The 17,228-nt window shown below is 40.4% G+C and overlaps 1 pseudogene; it reads left to right on the plus strand.

Annotated features, from left to right (window-relative positions):
* LOC124620365 overlaps positions 1-17,228 on the plus strand; it is a 123,523-nt pseudogene that overhangs the window by 86,991 nt on the left and 19,304 nt on the right.

Genomic DNA, 17,228 nt, shown 5'->3' on the forward strand with positions numbered 1-17,228 from the left:
AATCGTTAATTTTTAGGACAGCAGATTTTTCATTGTCAGATGGTGAAGTACCTGTTTCCCTCTTTATTACATTCCAAATCGTTCTGATTTTATTGTTTGAACAGTTAATTTTAGATTGCATGCACATACTTTTAGATTTTTTAATGACTTTAGTTAAGATTTTGCAGTATGTCCTATAATATTTCATCTGCAGGGGATTATTGGATTGTCTAGATATTATATACAGTTCCCTTTTTCTCTGGCATGCCCTTGGTGAGCCATGGTTTTTTGCTTGATTGCCTGTTCTGTAGTCTACAGACCTTTTTTGGAAAGACATTTTCAAATATATCTGATAATTCATCAGTAAATAAATTATATTTTGTATTAACATCATTTGCAAGATAAACATACCTCCAGTCAGTCTCCCGAATGCATAATTTGAATTTTTGGATATTTTCCTCATTCATGTTACTAATGGTTTTCCACTGTGCACTAGCTTTGTTCTGATTTGTATTAAAGTTGTCAATTGTGAGTATTTGCCCATCATGATCAGAGAGTCCATTTATGACTTTTTCAACTTTGATGTGATTAGTTTTACTCATATCTACAAAGATATTGTCTATTAGAGTGCTGGAAGTGTCAGTAGTTCTTGTGGGAAAACTGGCAGTGGAGACAAGGTTGTAGGTATGCATTAAGTTTGCAAACTCTGTCTTAGAAGATGAGCTTCCTAGGAAATCTATATTAAAATCTCCAGTCACTATAATGTCCCTATTTTTTCTTGTGAGATACAATAGCACAGAATCTAATTGTTTCATGAATACTTTAAAATTACCAGATGGAGCCCTGTATACTGCTACGATTACCAGTTTCTTGTTACCTTCTACTATTTCTGTGACACATGCCTCAAAGTCTTTCTCTACACAATATTTCTCTACATCTATTGTATCAAAGGACAGGCTGTTTTTCACATAAATAACTGCCCCACCTTTGCACATATGCTTTCTACAAAATGAGGTAGCTAAACCATAATTTGGTATATTGAGCATTTCAATGCCAAAAGTGATATGGTGTTCTGTCAGACAGAGAATATGAGCACAATTTGCGCCTGTTGGTTCATCAATATTTACAATAAATTGGTCTAACTTACAGAGCAGGCTTTGAATATTTTGGTGAAAAATTTTGAGCTCATTTTTAATTACATGATTAGTTGTGGTGTTACCATTGCTAGGACTGAGTTTTATTACTTTTGACATACCAGTATTACAGGAACAGTTTTCTGCAGGGAAGAGGGAGCTGTTGTGCTGGTAACACCCACATTTGTTGTTATTAACTACATTACTTACATTCTGATTGGAACCTTCCCCCTTCTGCCCCAGTACCATAAAAAATCCCCATTTGCAGCTGAGGACTTTCTTGATCTCAGGCACATCCTATGTGGAGCAGCTGCAGTCACTACTGTGCTCCTTTTTGCCATAGAGGGTGGATCTCCTGTTGGTGAGGTTTCTACACTGTCGGCTTGTACACTTGATCCTGTGGGGGTTGGTGTTGCTGTTTCTGCTATTGATGACTGTTCTTCCTCCTTAAATGCTGCTGCTTCACAAGTTGGCGGTGGACTAACGTTTCCCACTTGAGTTGTAACTGATGGTGCTGTCTTGCTTTTGTATAAAGGACCTGTTTGTGTTGATTCACATACAGGTGCTGCTGCATATGAAGTCTTCCCTTCAGCTGTTCCATTAGGTTTGAAGGAGTATTTTGACGACACTGTATGTGTTTCTTCCAATGGTACAGTTTCAATGGGCACAGGTGCTTTTAGAATGATTGGAGGAGTGGTGTTTTCAAATAGTTTGAATGTTTCTGCTAATAATGCTTTAGCGAGTACACGTTTTCCTAGCCAGTTCCTGTGCATTCCATGCCGAGTAAAATGGTTTCTCTCTTCGGAATTACTGTCCAAAAACTTCACGTCCTTGAATGCTTTGCATACCTTTTGAAACATTCTGTTTGTGAATTTGATTTCATTATTTACACATGAACTGTTTATTAGGTCATGTCTATATGGGATGCTAACGATGATTGTTTTTCTTGGCGAGATTCTTTCCAGTGCATTTCGCAATGCTGTGATTGCATTTTTCGACTCATTTTTATAAACATCGTTAGCTCCAGCAATAATTACACAAACATCGTTTGGTTGAGGGCTTAAATCTTTAATTATTTGCTGGAAAGGAGCCCCGGGTTTTACTGTGGCAGTAACGGAAAATTTAGATTGCATATTCGTAAGAATAGTGGCTAAATCTCGTCCATGGCTGTCTGCAAAGATATAAACTTTTGGTTTTGTCTCGTCTTCTCTCAATAATTTCATTTGTCGGTGTTTCTCTTGTGCAATGGGCGCAAACGAGTTTTTCGTAACTATAGCAGATATTGGAGCACTTTGAATTTCAGTAACGGTTTCTTTGAGAGTGTTGTAGTTTTCACTTTGTACATTTTTCACAAAAGGATTAAAATCGACATTCAAAGAATTAATTAATGATTCGATGTCATTCATATATTTTTTAGCTATTGCAAGTTCTTCTTTCAGCACATCAGAGATGAGTTCTTCAGTACCAGCATTATACATCTTGACTGCACTTTTTCGACCACTGCACTTAACAAAGCCACATACACAATTCGGATTTATCACTTTTCTGTTGTTCATACACGATAGATGGATCCATATATGTGAAAAAGAGCACAAACAAATACCGCTATGAATACTGTTTTGGCAGACTATGCACTTTAAACTAAATGTAGTACGATTTTCTACGGCACGATTTACTACTGCTTGCATACTCGACGCCACTTCCTGGGTGTATTGTATCGAGTTAGCTTTTTCAAATTTCCATGTGGGTTTATCAATGTATTTTGTAACTGATATTTCAGCACCAATGATAACTTTTGTGAGCCAATGTACACTCCTTGAAAAATGTTTCAGTACCCACTATTGAGTGATTCAGTGGTAATTTGTTCTCATCAGTGGAAAAGATGGATGGGTAAGGTTTTGTATCAGTTTCCATCTGCCTGCCCAAAACGTTTTAAATTCCTTGGCATCAAACTTAGATAATTTCTTGTGTGTTGATCCATTCGAACAATGGTTCTCTATGTTTGTCTCTATTTATGTATCTCCGGGTTGTGTTTTGGAATTAAAATCTTAAACATATACGTGCTGTCTAGTTGCTGTGTGTAAGACTAGTGTCAGACACTTTCCGTTAGGTGATTTGTGGACTGATGTAATAACCAGGCCTTTGAGTTTTATTCTAATTACTTCTACATCACTAATTTTCTGACAGCTTAAGCCAGCATAATCCAAGAGCTGTTTCTTTTTTCATTTATTGTGGTAGCACCTAACAATTGAGAGGAGTATTGATATTGCTTTATATTGCGTAATCTTGCAAGTAGCTTCTGAATTATCACCTAAATGCATTTCCTATAGAGCTATAATACTGATGGCATGCTCATCATCTAATTTGCTTTGGTAACTGCATTTGTCACTTGTTAATCCTACGTTTATTTGCATAATATGGACACCTTGCCTGATAAGTTTTGACTGTAAGCTCTGAGAAGTGCTGGACCATCTTTTGTGTAGAGTTTTTGCTGTATGCTCCTGCAGTCACACTGCCTTGGTGGACCATCTCGGGGGTTGTCTACATGCCACACAACAGTCTTTTTGGTGTCCCGTGTAAATGATTCACTGGTAAATATCCTGTCCCATACACTTTTGTTTGTAGACAATACTTCTGTGTTAGCTGAAAATAGAGCCAGGAAGCAGTAGTCTCAGTACCTCAGAGAATTAGTTTCAGGTAAAGTATATGGATCTAACATATCTAAAATGCACATGGTTTAGTTTGGAAACCACACAAACACCCAAATGTACACACCCGCAGTAGCTGCACGGGGTGGGGTGGGGGGGTTGGGGGGGGGGGGGGGGGAGGGGGGGGGGGCAGAGTGATTGGAGAAGACAGTACATTGTCTGAATGGGAAAAGATTGGTGGGTACAGAAGAGAGAAGGGAAGAGGTGAAGTGATACAGTGGGAAACAAATTAGCAGAGGTTTAGGTCAGGTGGATGGCACTAGATGTGCTGGAGAGACAATTTCCACCTGCGTAGGTCAGAGAAACTTGCACTGGAAGGGAATATCCAAATGGTATGTCTAGTGAAGCAGTTGTTGAAGTGGTGTACAGCCTCTTGGCAACTGCAATGTCAAGTCTGTGGTTTGCCACAGTTTGGTGCTAGACATTACTGCGAGTGAACAGTTGGTTACTTGTCATCCCTACATGGAAAATTGTATGGTAATTGCAGCATAGCTGATTTTTAACAGGTTGCTTTTGCACATGATCGTGCCTTTTATATGGTGGGAGATTCCTGCGACTGGACTGCTGTAGGAGGTGGTGGGTGGATCTGTGGGACAGGTCTTGCACCTGGGTCACTCACAGGATTAGGGGCGGACAAGGATGTTCTCTAGATTGTGTGGGCAGTGGAACATTACTTTGCAGGAATAGGGTAGTATCTTGAGTACAGTATACCCCATCTGAGATAGCCAAAGCCCCAGTGAAGGATGTGGTTGAGCTTTTCAAGGCCTGGGTGATTAGATGAGTGCTGACCATTGTCTGGTTAGCAGGGTTACAGGTGTGAAATGAGGAGATGGCACGGGAGGTCTATTTATGAATGAGACGGATAGGATACTGTGGCTCTGGTAGTGCTATTGCCATATTTAGACAACTCCTGCTTTCCACTGGGGATAGTGAGTCCACGTGTGACAAGGCTGCATGGAAGAGCCTTTTTGACATGGAATGGGTGACGGCTGTCAAAGTGGAGGGAGGTACTGTTGGTGGTTGGTCCACTTGACATGTATTTATGGATATCGATGTCTAGTGATATGGCGCATTGAGTTGAGAATAATCAGGTTAAGATGATTTGGGAGTAGGTTTTTAGGTTATGGAAGAAGCAGTCTATACCATGAGTCCAGATCATGAAAATGTCTCAATTACTCTGAATCAGACAATGGGTTTTAGGTGTTGACAGGATAGGAAGGACTTCTCCTGATGGCCAATATAAAAGCTGGTATAGGATGGCACCATGCGAGTACCCATGGCAGTACTACAGATTTGTTTATACAGGGATAATCACTTAAAACCTGCACCACAAACATTGCAGAAATGGAAAGTGCTATTGATGTGTGGTTTTCACAGAATGGATTGGTAGTTGGGGGCTTATGCTAGTAACCAACCAACAGGTTGTAGTGATATTAGAAAGTGCATTTTTTGTGCAAACATAAACTTTTTTAAATGAAACTATGCCTATCGGTATTAACTAAAAGTAGGGTAAATTAGTCTATCAGCGGTGTTTGTTGCAGGAGTCTAGTGTGAGCCATTCATGAGATATCATATTTTGAAAAGGTCCCACGCCAACACTTGTACATTAGCTGTAAAGTTCCCACACCAACACTTGTACATTAGCTGCGGTAGCACACACCAAAGAACAGTCCAAGTCCATACACTAGTTATGTGGATTGTGACCAGTAATGAGACAATTGATCATCACAGGCTGTGTTCAAAATGACCACTGGCAGCACCAGTATATGCTCCCATTCTGGTATGGAAAGACTGCTGCACACATACCAGTATTTCAGCAGGGACAATCTGACAGGCTGCAGTAATACATCATTGCATATCATCAGATGTAGTTGGTATGCCCTTGTAGACAGTCTTTCAGCTTTCCCCATAGAAAAAAAGTCTCCAGGCATGAAATTTGGCGAATGGATCAACCGAGATACAGGTCCTCTGCATCCAATCTAATGATTTGTAAACAGTTTGTGAAGCCATGTTGTACTTCGTGCACTGTGAGTTGTACAGCCATCGTATTGGTACCACAAGTTGCTCCTAGTCTGCAGAGGAATCTCTTCTAGCATCCGTGGAAGATGATTTGTTAGGAGGCTGTGATACTTGTGCGCATTCAGTGTTCTTTCTAAGAAAAACGGGCCTATGAGCTGATGGTTCACTGCCTCACACCACACATTTACACTCCAAAGATGCTGAGATTCCACCTGCCACAGCCAAAGACAATTGTTAACAGACCAATTGTGCTTATTTCAGCACTTTACCAGGCCACGATTGTTAAAATTTCCTTCACCGCTAAACAAGATACATGATACATCTGGAGTATCCTGTCTTAATGCCCATGTATGGAAGTTAACACAATTCTCTTGATCAATTCCATGCAGCTCTTTATAGAAAGGGATACACCTATATCAATGGAGAATGCATAGGACACTTGCCCGATTAATGCCATTTCCACATGCGATTGTGCAAGAGGTAACATGTGGATCAACTACTTGTTTCATCTGTTATGTTGCTAAGAGTTAGGCTATGACTTCCACATAACTGGTTGAAGAGGTTGCCTAGCAACTACCCACACACACAAACACACTGTAAGCAAACAACATCATACCTAGCAACTACCCACACACACACACAAACACACTGTAAGCAAACAACATCATACCTAGCAACTACCCAGATTGAGTGGCACAAACTAGTATTGGTGTGGAAACTTTTAAAAATACTGTATCTCATTGACAACCTGTACTAGAATCCTGCAACAAACCCCACTGACATTCTGATTTACCATATTTTTAGTTTGTTAATGTCAGTAAGCACAGTTTCATTTAAAAAGTGTACATCTGCACAAGAAAGGATTTTTACAATCTGTTGATTGGGTAACAGTAATGAGTCCCTGTCTACCAATCCATTCAGTCAAAGCCGCAAATCAATAGCACTTCATACTTGTGGTGCGAGCTTTAGGCATTTCACCCTGTGACTTGGTCTATGAAAGTGAAATAATTGTGAGTCAGGATGTGTTTGGGGAAGGGGATTTGGAAAGAGGTGGTGGGTTTGGTATCAGGAGGATGTTTGGAAAGTGAGGCCATGGGCATGGGGGATGTTGTAAAATGATGTTGCATCCATAGTAACCAGCAAGGAGTCATGTGGTAGCAAAACAAGAACTGCAGAAAGGCGGTGAAGGAAGTAAGCATTGTCTTCACTGTAGGATGGGAGGTTACAGACAATGGTTTGCATGTGATGTTCAGTGGGAGGATTGTACCCAGCCACAGTTGGGCAAGTGGAGAGACCTGTGTAGTTGGGTTGGCGAATAGGTAAAAAGGAAGGAGTGGTGTGAGGAGGGAGATAGATCCAGGAGTCAGGTTATGGGATGGACTTAAGGTCTTGGAGACCTGCTGGAGTCTTGTTGGAATTCACGGATGTGATCATGGTTGTAAGGTTTGTATGCAGAGGTGTTAGAAAGTTGGTGAAGACTCTCAGCCACATAGTCACTATGATTCATGAACACTGTGATGAAGCTTTTATCTGTAGGAAAGATGATAAGGCACGGATTGATTTTAAGGATATGGGTAGCTGTGTGTTAGATAGGAGTGATGTTGGTCTCACTAGGGAGGATTTAGGAAAGGAAAGTAAGGCCGGGTTAGAAGTGATGAATTCCTGAAAGATAACCAAGAGATGACTGGCTGGAATGGGAGGTTCAGGGTGGGAGGGAGGCTGGAACTGTTTTAAGCAAGGTTCTATGTGAGGTTTTTGTTGGCTGTTATTAGTGGGATGCATCATCATCATCATTTAAGACTGATTATGCCTTTCCGCATTCAGTCTGGAGCATAGTCTTGATCTATTTCAACAGTTTTTATACCCCTTCCCTTCCAACACACACACACTAGCCACCAAGGAAGAGCCTACAACTATGATTCAACCCCCCCCCCCCCCCCCCCCCCCCCGCCTCTTCCAGTCATACCCTCATACCTCCGTAACGCACATTGAAGAAATTTCAGCTGCAGAGATTAGGTAAGGAAAGAAGGTCCTTTACAAGTCCAGCACACTTGAATTTAGGTTTTGGGCTAAAGGTGAGGCCTTTAGAAAGTACCAAGACGTCTGCAGGGCTAAGAGTTGTGGCAGAAAGGTTGACAACAGTTTTACAGGATTGGTGCTTAGGATGTATATATCTCATGGAGGATGGAGGAATTCGTTGCGATGGTGGAAGATGGAGTATCGAACAAAGCATAGTTAGGGAGGTATGAGGGTACGACGGGGAGGGGGGGGGGGGGTTGAATCAAAGCTGTAGGCTCTTCCTTGGTGGCTAGTGTGTGTGTGTGTGTGTGTGTGTGTGTGTGTGTGTGTGTGTTGGAAGGGAAGGGGTATAAAAACTGTAGAAATAGATCAAGACTTCACGACAACTAGCAGGTTTAAACGGGTGGGTGTTGTAATAGATATGTAGAGGTGGAGGTGATGAGGTTTGCACAGGATAGATTAGTATTGAGAGCTGCAGCAATCCAATCTTCAGACTACCACAGCAACAACAAAAAGGTCATAAGATGGAAACAATTTTGCATCGTAGTATCTCCCTGTTTCCACTCCATGTAGTTTTCACTTGTGGTAATGTGGCGTGTGTACAGAGATTTATCGGGTGTTGTTATTTTTATTGTACTGTATTAACAGGATTTATCAAGAGTGGTGATAACATCAATTTGTGACAATAAATCTTTGTCATGTGCAATCTATAATACTGTTGTTCCATTTGTAATAAACAATTTCTTTGATGCTGTTTTCCCAAATAAGCCTAAATTTTACTATTATTCACATGGACAGAGGCAGAGTAAGACATGGGAGATAACTTCAGCTGATCTTCGAAGATCAATTTCTTGAGACAGAGACAGTGTCATTATTATTATTGTTATTCTTTACTTCCTCAGACGTTAAGTCTGGTTAAAAATGGAAAGTGACGTGGACCTTGATAAAGCGTCACTTCCTTTCAACTGTATGGTATGTGTTATATTGCATTTAGGAACTTTCGGGTAATTGAACATGTATCAATAATTACTGATTTCTGTAGTTGTATATATATGTTTGGATGTAGCTGTATTGCATTGATGTACTGGTGGATATTGTGTGGTATGACTCCTGTAGTTGATAGTATAATTGGTATAATGTCAACTTTATCCTGATGCCACATGTCTTTGACTTCCTCAGCCAGTTGGATGTATTTTTCAATTTTTTCTCCTATTTTCTTTTGTATATTTGTTGTATTGGGTATGGATATTTCGATTAGTTGTGTTAATTTCTTCTTTTTATTGGTGAGTATGATGTCAGGTTTGTTATGTGGCGTTGTTTTATCTGTTATAATGGTTCTGTTCCAGTATAATTTGTATTCATCATTCTCCAGTACATTTTGTGGTGTATACTTGTATGTAGGAACATGTTGTTTTAAAAGTTTATGTTGTAAGGCAAGCTGTTGATGTATTATTTTTGCGACATTGTCATGTCTTCTGGGGTATTCTGTATTTGCTAGTATTGTACATCTGCTTGTGATGTGATCTACTGTTTCTATTTGTTGTTTACAAAGTCTGCATTTATCCGTTGTGGTATTGGGATCTTTAATAATATGCTTGCTGTAATACCTGGTGTTTATTGTTTGATCCTGTATTGCAATCATGAATCCTTCTGTCTCACTGTATATATTGCCTTTTCTTAGCCATGTGTTGGATGCGTCTTGATCGATGTGTGGCTGTGTTAGATGATACGGGTGCTTGCCATGAAGTGTTTTCTTTTTCCAATTTACTTTCTTCGTATCTGTTGATGTTATGTGATCTAAAGGGTTGTAGAAGTGGTTATGAAGTTGCAGTGGTGTAGCCGATGTATTTATATGAGTGATTGCTTTGTGTATTTTGCTAGTTTCTGCTCATTCTAGAAAGAAATTTCTTAAATTGTCTACCTGTCCATAATGTAGTTTTTTTCTGTCGATAAATCCCCTTCCTGCTTTCTTTCTGCTTAATGTGAATCTTTCTGTTGCTGAATGTATGTGATGTATTCTATATTTGTGGCATTGTGATCGTGTAAGTGTATTGAGTGCTTCTAGGTCTGTGTTACTCCATTTCACTACTACAAATGAGTAGGTCAATATTGGTATGGCATAAGTATTTATAGCTTTTGTCTTGTTTCTTGCTGTCAATTCTGTTTTCAGTATTTCTGTTAGTCTTTGTCTATATTTTTCTTTTAGTTCTTCTTATTATTGTTATTGTTATTATTATTATTATTATTATTATATTGAATTATTGTTAATTAATACCCCCTTAAGGAGAGCACCATCAATTTTCAAGGCTTTTTTTTTGTCTATTTCATTTGTCTTTCAAAAACTTCTCATATATTCATTGTGATTCCTCTTCCTCTCTTCTGTACCGTTCTTCCCCATTTTCTTCTCTTTCAATATCTGCTGAAATCTCTGTTTTCCAGTTTTTTACTCTGTATTTTTTCCTGTCTGTGATGTCTTCTGTGGAGATGTTTTGTTTCTTGAGGTCCTCCATGGTTTCCTATACCCAGTTGGTTTTCACTTTATTAGTCATAACTATATAAAAAATATTCTTGGTAAGTCTGTTTTTGTGCATAATTTGTATGTGTCTCTAGAACCTTGTCCTTCTTTACCTGGTGCTGTTTTTAATCCTCTGTTTGTATTTGTACAGTTCTTTTGTCAATATGTTTATCCAGATCCCCTCTCTCTGAACTGGCCTGTAGATCTTTCCTTCTGTTTTTCCATCTCTTTGATTTTTGTTCTTCCCTTCATGGCTGTTGTTCTGAGGTGTACAAGGCCTGTGGTAACTACTGTACTACAGTGTCTTAATTTGGCATTGATGGAAAAACTTCTTTTGTTATAATTGTTCCATATAAGTCTGAATACCTTATGTAGTTTTGTGATTCTTTTTTCATTGGATGTTGAGTTCAGTCTTATTTTCTGTGTAATCTCTTCCATGCACTGGAAACTTTCTTCATGTGATATCTTCCCATACTTTGTTACCAGTGGGTGTCTGTCTCTTTACATTGTGTCAATGTACAAGTTTTTTTCATTTGAGATTTGTAGTCCCGTTTTGATTGAGATTTGATAAAGAGTTTGTAGAGCTTTTTTGTCTTCTTTTCTGTTATTTGTTATGATGGCTATATCATCAGCAAAGGCCAGACATTTTATCTACATGTGCATATATATTTCGAAAGTCATGGTGTGGTGTGTGACATGATCTGACTACACGTAGAGTGCAGTCTTTGTTTGGCACGGCACTTGGAGGGCGACAGTTCAGTCTTCACCCATCTGTCTCTTTTGTCCCATGTCCTGATTATTTTCTCCAAAACTGAGTTAAATAGAGTGGGTGATGGCCATCCTCATGCCTCACTCCTGTCTTTACTTTGAACGGTTCATAGATCTCTCCCATGAACTTCACTTTCAATATTGCATTTTTCATGTTTCTTGTCATATTAACATCAAAGATAATGATAATGTGCAAGAATAATGTAAGGCTAGCATCTTTTTAGTCACATGTTTCTGCTGATACAGCTTATATTGTACACCTGGAAACACAATGTCAATTTTGTTCTGATGACAACACATGTCACCTGGGAATAGTAGATGTACTGGCAATGGTTTCAGTGTCATCCGCCAACAGATAGTGTAATGGCATAGCTATCAGAGTGCTATATGTGTCTACCCTTTAATAGGAAATGCTCACAGCCAGTGTGATGCAGACATGTGAAGCAAGCAGGCAACCATGCCAGGAAGGCACACTCGTGATTCTTATGGCCAACGAGTGAGTTTAAAAAGGGGTAAAATTGTGGGCTTCCGAGTGGCAGGATGGTCCTTTCGGGGGAATTGCCACACAAGTTGGATGTGCTGCGTCAGTTATGCAACATTGCTAGTATCAGTAGTCACGTGAACATTCTCACACACGTAGTCGAGGTTCTGGACATCCACACAGCACAGATGCTCACTAGGATTGTTGTACTGAAAGGGCAGCAGTTGCAGATCATACGGCTACCACAGCACAGATAAAAGGTCTTGTGAGGCCCAGATGTGTCAACACAAACTGTTGCGAAGCAGTTATTGCCAGTTGCATTACGGACGTGCACACATCTATCCCGTCTTCCAATCGTGCCTCAGCACTGACATGCATGGTTCGAGTGGTGCCATCAGAGGATCTCTTTGAGGATGGCATGGCACGCCATGGTTGTAAGTGATGAAAGCAGATTCCGCTCGCAGACAAGTGATGGTCGTATCAGCAAATGACATAAATCTGGTGAGCACTCTCTTGTAGAGTGCATTAGTCCAAGATACAGTGGCCCCACCCCAGGCCTTATGGTCTGGGGTGCGATAAACTACAACTCTCATTCGTCTGTGGTGTTTCTGCACTTGGTACATACAGAAAGATGTTACACCCGTTATTTTTGCATTCTTGCAACTGGAAGGTAATGTACTGTTCCAACAGTACAGTGTTGACCCACACACTGCCCACGAAACTCAGTGTTCTCAGAAAGATGAACAGTGACTTCCCGGGCCACCATGTTCTACGAGTTTGTCTCCAACCGAGCACATGTGGGAACATGGGATGAGAAGTGACTCGTGCAACTTGTCAACCAACAACTCTTACATAACTATCTGAACAGATTGAGCATGTGTGACATAATTTATCTCAGGACAGTTTTTGCCATCTGTACTATCGACTGAATGCTATAGTCAGTGCCTGCATTGTCACCAGTGAGGGCTACACCACATACTAATGTGTGTGTTTTGGCATGGGTCGATACATGCTAGCTGAGAAGCATTTGCAGTATTGATCTGTAAATGTGATCATTTCATGTACTCCATATGCACTGTTGCAACATTAAATCTGGAGTGAATTTTCTTCTGGCAGTGGGCACAAACTTTTACCTCACAACTTTGATACATTTTACTTTTTCTTTTTCTTAGTCTTTATCCCCTGCTATCACAGTCTCAGCATGTTAATGTGGATTTGGCAGTATTAGTGGTAAATTGTGGCCAGATGCCCTTTCCATGCCACCTCCCCCCTCCCCCCCAACCTTCCAACCCACACCAGGGTGAAAGGTATGTACCCTGTATCTGTATGTATCTAATATTATCGTGTGTGAAAGTGTGACAATGTTTTCAAAATGTTTGAGGATCATGTAACTGATGTGGGGTGTGCATACCAGTCTGCTATTCATCTAGTTGGATGTGGACAACAGCCTAAAAATCATGTCAACACTGGCTCTAGCTGCATGCTAACGTTGGCGTCTACCCAGGAGTATTACAATTTCGATAGAGTACAGTAGAGTTTTAATGATTTATACAATACTTTTATGTCATGAATTTTAGAAAATTGATTGAAGATGTCTTTCTGTTGTTGTTTAATTTATGATATAGCCGCAACAGAAAATCCAACAGAATATGTTAATTATTCTGGTCTTGTTCATTTCTGTATTTGTACTGTGTTAAAGTAATTGTTCAGACGCATACAACATAAAAGTTAAAGTAAGGTCTATGATGGCAGGCAGTGACTGGGCTGTTGTCCTGACAGCAGGTAGGGTGCAGCCTTTGTTCACCGTGGCACTAGGAGGGAGAGGGTTATGGCCTATCACCCCAGCTTCCTTCTACCCCTGGGAAACATCCCCAGGAGTCATCTGATAGCAGGTTGGTGTCACCTGGGGCGATCCTGCAGTCACTGGAACAAGGAAAAATCCCCACTTTTATGTTTTATGGGGAATCGAGCCCAGGACCTCCTGATTGGAGTCTAGTGCGCTACCCACTAGACCACCACAACCACCGTGCTTATGGGATATGAAATGTCTGCATCTATATGACTACTCTGCATTTCACAAATCAGTGCCTGACAGAGGATTTATCAAACCACTTTCATACTGTTTCTCTACCGTTCCACTCTTGAACAATGTGTGGGGAAAAGTAACACTTAAATTGCTTTGTGTGATCTCTGATTTGTTGTGTTTTATTATAACGATCATTTTTCCCTATGAAGGTGAGTGCTATGAAAATTAAAATGTTTTTGCATTTGGAGGATGAAGTTGGAGACTGGAATTTTGTGAAAAGATCTTGCCACAGCAAAAAAGTATTTCTTTTTGTGATTACCATCTCAACTTGCATATCATGTCCGTGACTCTCTCTCTCCTAATATTTTACAATAATACAGACTGAGCTGCCCTCATTTTGACTTTGATTTCCTCCATCATTCATATCCCATGGTGTACTTGTGCATTGTCATCTTGAAACACAACCAATGATCATCCAAATGTCGACTATATGACAGGTCAGTAGTTTCGAGGATCCTGTCATCAAATTGCACAGCCCTCAAATAGCCTCATTAGAAATGATATGTGTCAGACATCTGTATACCATACTGGCCCAAAACATGACTGATCCATCTGCCTACTAAACTTAAAAGACTGGACTGCAGGTCTGAAACTCATTTTTCACTGGAGCGGACACAAATGAACAAGAATTCTCTGTGGCTCTGAACAGTAGCTGAGCACAAGCAGACACCATTCTGTTGCATTTGGTTAGCATTCACAGGTGTTCACTCGTGTTCTGCCCATTATCAGTCCTTCGATGAACTGTCAAACGAAGTCTCCATCATCTCTGCATTGGTGAGAGCAGGAGAGAAAGAGCTAAATTCTGGTGTTTCATCAGTGAACTTTTGTCTTCAACTCAAGATCTTTGAGCAGCAGAATGGTCTGAAGAGAATGTAATGTTTCTGATAACAGAATAGATGCTCGTGAATTCCAAGATGTCCACACCATAAATGCCAAATAAAAAGAAATGCAATTGACAGAGAGTTTCCGAGGTACTGGGAACATGAGAAAGATGATAATTACAATAGATACTTTCATCAGCCAGGAATGGAGTGAATAAGCACGAGCTTCGTATTTGTTTTTATTAAAAAAGAACAGCACAACAAAGTTCCTTGAAAGTAAACATGTACAAAATGTATCCATCATGCTGATTAAAATTACGTACATACCCCACACGAGCTTTGTATTTGTTTTTATTAAAAAAGAACAGCACAACAAAGTTCCTTGAAAGTAAACATGTACAAAAATGTATCTATCATGCTGATTAAAATTACGTACATACCCCACAAGCCACCTTAGTAATTTCTTGCCCTGTTCCACTGACAAATAGTGCTAGGAAAAATGATAGTCTATATACCTCTGTACAAGCCCTAATTTCTCTTGTCTTTGTGGCCTTTACATGAATTGTAAATTGGTCGCTGTAGGATCGACCTAAAGTCAGCTTCAAGTGCGAGGTACCTAAATAGTTTAATAGTGTTTTGTGAAAAGAATATCATCTTCCCTCCAGGGGTTGCTATTTGAGTTCATGAAGCATCTCTATAATACTTATGTGCTGGTCAAACTTACTGGTGACAAATCTCTGAATTGGTTCAATGTCTTCCTTTAATCCAATGTCGTGCAGATTCCAAACACTCAAGCAATGCTAAAGAATGGGTCACACTAGTGTTGTGTCCTTTAGAGATAAGCTACACTTTCCTAAAATTCTTGCAATAAACCAATTTGTCCATTTGCCTTCCCTACAACCAATTTTGCTTGTTTCATGTTTTACTGCTTTGGAACATTATGCCTAGGTATTTAATTGACATGACTGTCAAGCAGCATACTACTGATGCTGTATTCAAACATCATGGGATTTTTTTTTTCCTTCTCATCTGCATTAACCTACATTTTTTTATATTTACAGTAAGCTTCCATTCATCTCACCAATCACAAATTTTGTCCAAGTCATCTTATAGCCTCCTATAGTCACTCAATGGCGACATTTGCTCATACACAATAGCGTCATCAGCAAACAGCCTCATAGTGCTGGCCACGTTGGCTGTCAGATCCTTAATGTACACTTATTAGCCAAAACATTATGACCACTGCCCACTGCGAGTTGGATGCTGCCTGGTGGCATTGGGGGCATGTGATGCAGTAACAAAAATATGTAAATAGAGCAGACGCAGATGGGGGCTCACTTTAGGGAAGATATGGGCTGCAAATGGGGAAATCAGTTGAGATAAGTGATTTTGATAAATGGCAGATTATTATTATGCTGAGCCTGTGACACACATCTCAAAAGCGGCAGTGCTGGTCAAATGTTCATGAGCTATCTATCACTAGGTGCTAAATGGTTAGACATACATGACTCTTCACAGTACTTGGGGTTTGGAGGCATGTCTGGCTGCAATGTGGATAGATGGTGATTTGTAGCACAATGCTGGTGCACGCACAAGTGTTCCATAGCACACTGTTCATTGTAAATTCTGGAACACGGAGCTCCGCAGCAGACCACTCCTACATGTTCACATGTCTACCCAACAACATCATCAGTTGTGATTGCAGTGGGCACAGGACCATTCGGATTAAACCATCAATCAATGGAAATGTTGGCTCTTTGGGTGAATCCCATTTTTGCTACACTAGGTTGGTAGGTGTCTCCACAAAAACCATCATCGGGGTGAATGGCAGCTCCAAATGTGCAGCACACCACGGATGCTGGCTGGTGGGAGCAGCATTATGCTTGGGAGACATTCTCCTGCACTTGCATGTAGTAATCGAAGACATGCTGACAGCTGTGAATCACCTATGTCCCTTCATCTACATCTACATCTACATTGATACTCCGCAAGCCACCCAACGGTGTGTGGCGGAGGGCACTTTACGTGCCACTGTCATTACCTCCCTTTCCTGTTCCAGTCGCGTATGGTTCGCGGGAAGAACGACTGTCTGAAAGCCTCCGCGCGCGCTCTAATCTCTCTAATTTTGCATTCGTGATCTCCTCGGGAAGTATAAGTAGGGGGAAGCAATATATTCGATACCTCATCCAGAAACGCACCTTCTCGAAACCTTGCGAGCAAGCTACACCGCGATGCAGAGCGCCTCTCTTGCAGAGTCTGCCACTTGAGTTTATTAAACATCTCCGTAACGCTATCACGGTTACCAAATAACCCAGTGATGAAACGCGCCGCTCTTCTTTGGATCTTCTCTATCTCCTCCGTCAACCCGACCTGGTACGGATCCCACACTGATGAGCAATACTCAAGTATAGGTCGAACGAGTGTTTTGTAAGCCACCTCCTTTGTTGATGGACTACATTTTCTAAGCACTCTCCCAATGAATCTCAACCTGGTACCCGCCTTACCAACAATTAGTTTTATATGATCATTCCACTTCAAATCGTTCCGTACGCATACTCCCAGATATTTTACAGAAGTAACTGCTACCAGTGTTTGTTCCGCTATCATATAATCATACAATAAAGGATCCTTCTTTCTATGTATTCGCAATACATTACATTTGTCTATGTTAAGGGTCAGTTGCCACTCCCTGCACCAAG

This window comes from Schistocerca americana, chromosome 6 (assembly GCF_021461395.2).
Source record: "Schistocerca americana isolate TAMUIC-IGC-003095 chromosome 6, iqSchAmer2.1, whole genome shotgun sequence".
Lineage (NCBI taxonomy): Eukaryota > Metazoa > Arthropoda > Insecta > Orthoptera > Acrididae > Schistocerca > Schistocerca americana.